Genomic DNA, 4,375 nt, shown 5'->3' with positions numbered 1-4,375 from the left:
GGGAACTAGTGTTGTCAAAAACAAAAAAATTAATAGTTCTGGTCTATATTTGGTTTATATATGTTTGTAGAAGTTAATAGGTATGGACTATATTGTAGAGAAAAAAGACTATATATGTGTGTAGAAGTTAATAGGGAAGAAATGCGACATTTAATCCAGGATAAAGGGACAAATATAGACTGAATGTTGTCAATTATAAATAATTTTGAGTTTTTCTATTAGTTAAGTTTGTTTGGTTTTGTTAGGTTAAGCTAGCTAGTTTGAGTGTTAGAGCAACATATTTCTTTTATTGAAACAAAATTTAGCCTTTTGTTAGTGTTACTTACAATCTTAGCTTTGGGAAGTCTTAATTTTGATATGTGTGCTAATATACTTAAATAGAATATAACTTTTTCATTTTGGCTGTAATAGTCATCAAATCCCCATGCTAGCATGTTTTATAGGAAAGTACTATATCATAGCTTTAAATTACCTTTACCTCACCTCAAAGCCTTCATATGAATGGTAGATTCAAACATGCAAAATGACATTTCCATCATATAGTATGATAACTAGCGAATGCAATTAGCATTCCCAAAGTCATCTTATAAGGGTATCTTCACTGAAATCACTTCGTTTGGTTTGTCTATTTCTCCATGGTTTAGCATGAATTTTGGTTTGTCAATTTCGCAATAGAAAAACTTTACTTTTGGTTTGTCGATTTCGGCAGATATGTTTGAGTAAAACTATGAGTTTTCTTGCAGAAAACAACAATAATGAAGATTACCAGGTTGATTAGATTGTATCATACTAAAATGATGCTCAAAATTGTTGTCGATTCTCTCTTTAAAAGCATAGTGATTATACTTTAGTTTTGCAGGAACTGTTGTGTATATATCCTTCTATTGATCTCTTTTTATGCAGATATTTCTGAGCCATTGTTGATTCAAATATTGCTGACCCATTGTTAGCTGAAGTTGATAAAATTTATACCTTGCTTGTTCTGCTTCCCCTATTTTTACGGCATAATAATATTGCTAAGTTTAAGATATTGCAAAAGTGTCCTACTAATATTGCAAAAGATATTGAAACTGGCTCAACTGGTGATTTGTCAGTAAAAATGTCAACTTTGAATCAAGAATACAATATAGTCACTGATGGTATCCTAACAATTTATCATATTTGTAGGTATAACGGTTCATTCCATAATCAGGAAGTGGCTATTAAGGTTCTCAAGTGGGAGTGCCTAAATAAAGATGTGCAAAGAGATTTTGCTCAAGAAATTTATATATTTAGGTGACTAAATCTTGATGTTTTTGCTTCGAACGACAACATTATGTCCTCTTTGGTTGCTGCAATTGTGTGTGTCTAAGAATTTTGTGCTTTACTTGACCTTTTTCGAGTACTTACAGGGTTGTCAATTCCTTCGGATCATAACGTTCTATTCTACACAGCTTCCTGGTCCAAACTATCACTGTCGTGAGGTAAAAGCTATTTTGATTTAATGGTTTTTTTAACTTATTTTGTTCTGCTGTTTGTTAGCTATGCCTCAGCTTACTTAATATCTTTTTTGGCAAAACCTGAACTAACTTTTTTTCCGTGCAAATTACTAGGGTTCAAAGCTTGCCACACTTCCTCCTCCTGACAACATTTTACAAGCACTATTGTAAAAGTTTGAATACATTATATTTGATTTTGTGAAATATATTCATTGCTAGAATATATTGAACTATTCTATAAGTACTTTTTGAACTATTGTGTACACATATTTAGAATATTGCTCTATAAGTATGTGTATGTACACAAGACATAGTATCTTTTGAAGTTAATTGCAAATCTATATATTTGAATTACTTGTTAGCTAATTAATGCTTGAGATTATTTATTGTAAAATAATATTGGTGTTTTATAATTAGAAATTGTGGCATATAAATATTTTACAGCCGAAATAATATTACCACACTTAAAAGTGTAGCCAAAGGATTGTAAATTGTTGTATGCACATGGGCAAGGACTACACTTCAAAGTGTTGGCATACATAAGATATAAAAGGCAATATTTTAAAATCCTGGGCAATAAGGAAGCAAAGGCCATGCTTCAAAGTGTAGTTGTATGAGATAGAAATGTTGTTATATGAGGTACTGCAAAGCGTGGCCTTTTTGCGTTTTAAGATACGCTTAAAAGTGTAGGTGATAAGACAACATTTGAAAAGTATCGCGTAAACTCTAAGGTTACGCTTCTTTCGGCCACCCCTGGAAAAGCGTGGCTTAAAGTAAAACAGTGTGGCCTTTTATCAAAGGCCAAACTTTTTCATAGTTTAGGCCACACTTTTCTAGGGTGGTTGTAGACATAAACTGTTGTAGTGGAAGGAACATGATACTAAGATTGAATTTACACGTGAGTAACTGAAATACTGGAGAGGAACTATTACGTCAAGTTGGAATGGAATCGGAAGGAAAGAGATGAGGATACTTGGCCTTCATGGCTGCTTCTGCTTCCCAAATAGCTCCCTCTACGGACTGACTCCTCCATAAAATCTTAATTGAAGCGACTTCTTTGTTTCTCAACCTTCGAACCTGATGATCAAGAATCTCAACTGGAACATCCTCATAAGTGAGACTATCCTTCACAACCACACTTTCCAATGGTACTATAGATGTTGGATCCCCCACACAGTTCTTCAACAATGAAATGTGAAAGAACGAATGCACCATTGCTAGTTCTAGTGGAAACTCTAACTCATAAGCCACTTTACCAACTCTTTTCAAGATCCTGTAAGGGCCTTCATATCTAGGACTGAGCTTCCCTTTCTTGCCAAATCTCATCACCCCCTTCATAGGTGTCACTTTAAGGAAAATCCAATCATCAATTTGGAACTCCAAGTCCCTTCTCCTTACATCTGCATACTTCTGGCGACTCTGGGTTGTCTTAAGTCTATCTTTGATGAGCTGAACTTTTTCCATAGGATCATTAACCGAATCTCGCCCTATCAAGGCGGCTTCACCTACTTCAAACCAGCTAACTGGAGATCTACACCTACGTCCATATAATGTCTCATAAGGGGCGATCTGGATGTTGGAGTGGTAGCTATTATCATAGGCGAACTCTATAAGAGGAAGGTGATCATCCCAACTACCCTTGAAATCGATCACGCAAACTCTTAACATGTCCTAGGTCTGAATGGTATGCTCTGTCTGACCATCCTTCTAGGGATGAAATGTTGTGCTGAGATTAACCTGGGTACCAAGACCTTTTTTAACTGACTTCCAGAAATGAGAGGTAAACTGAGGATCTCTATCTGAGATGATAGACAAAGGAAACCCATGCAACCTGACTATCTCCTTAATGTAAAGCTTGGCGTAGTCCTCCGCCAAATCCATAGTCTTAACCACCAAAAGGTGAGCAAACTTAGTAACTCTGTCAACTAACACCCAAATGGAGTCATGCTGTCTGTGAGTACGAAGTAAACCTGTAATGAAGTCCATGTTTATCACTCCCACTTCCATGTAGGAATGTTGATCTCTTGAGTCATACCTCCTAGTGTCTGATGTTCTACCTTCATATGCTGACAATTAGGGACTTAGCCACAAAATCTGCTATATAACTTTTCATGCCATTCCACCAAAAGACTTCCCGCAGATCACGGTACTTCTTAGTGGCACCTGGATGAATAGAATACCTGGAGTTGTGGGCTTCTGTAAAGATCTGTTGTCTCAACTCACCCACCTTAGGAACACATAAACGACCCTGATATCAAAGCACACCATCTCCCCCTTGGGAGAAAACCTCAACTCTTTGTTGATGAACTGCACCCTTTAGTTGAAACAATATAGGATCACTGTCTTGTTTTTCCTTAACCTCCGCTACCAATGAAGATTCTGACCCATTCTGAACTGTCACACCACCATTTGATATGCTCATAAGGTAAACTCCTAAGCGAGCAAGCCGATGAGCATCTTTCGATAGTTCTTTCCTTTCTTCCTCAAAATGTGAGACACTACCCATAGATAGTCTGCTAAGGGCATCTGCTACTACATTGGCCTCACTAGAATGGTAAAGCACATTCATATCATAGTCCTTGAGGAACTTAAGCCATCTTCTCTGGCGAAGATTCAACTCTTTCTGGGTGAACACATACACTGAAGACTCTTATGATCTGTGAACACATCAACATGAACACCATACAAGTAATGTCTCCAAATCTTTAGGGAAAATACCACTGCTGCAAGCTCAAGGTCAAGAGTCGGATAGTTCTTATGATGCACCTTAAGTTGTCTAGAAGCATAAGCTATAACCTTACCTTGTTGCATCAACACACAACTTAGGCCGACTCTGGACGCATCACAATAGATCATATAATCATCTGAACCCTCTAGTAGAGTCAAAACAGGAGCTG

The 4,375-nt window shown here is 36.8% G+C and overlaps 1 long non-coding RNA gene across 1 annotated transcript; it reads left to right on the top strand.

The window, feature by feature from the left end:
• The first annotated feature begins 1,219 nt into the window (after positions 1–1,219).
• LOC107059824 (uncharacterized) lies at positions 1,220–1,720 on the top strand. The gene is made up of 3 exons (XR_001472965.1): positions 1,220–1,275; positions 1,392–1,463; positions 1,593–1,720. It is a non-coding gene; the product is annotated as an uncharacterized lncRNA (long non-coding RNA).
• Positions 1,721–4,375: the final 2,655 nt, after the last annotated feature.

This window comes from Solanum tuberosum, unplaced genomic scaffold (genome assembly GCF_000226075.1).
Source record: "Solanum tuberosum cultivar DM 1-3 516 R44 unplaced genomic scaffold, SolTub_3.0 scf00038, whole genome shotgun sequence".
NCBI lineage: Eukaryota > Viridiplantae > Streptophyta > Magnoliopsida > Solanales > Solanaceae > Solanum > Solanum tuberosum.
Note: the sequence above shows the minus strand (reverse complement) of the source record. Positions and strands in the feature narration are given on the sequence as shown.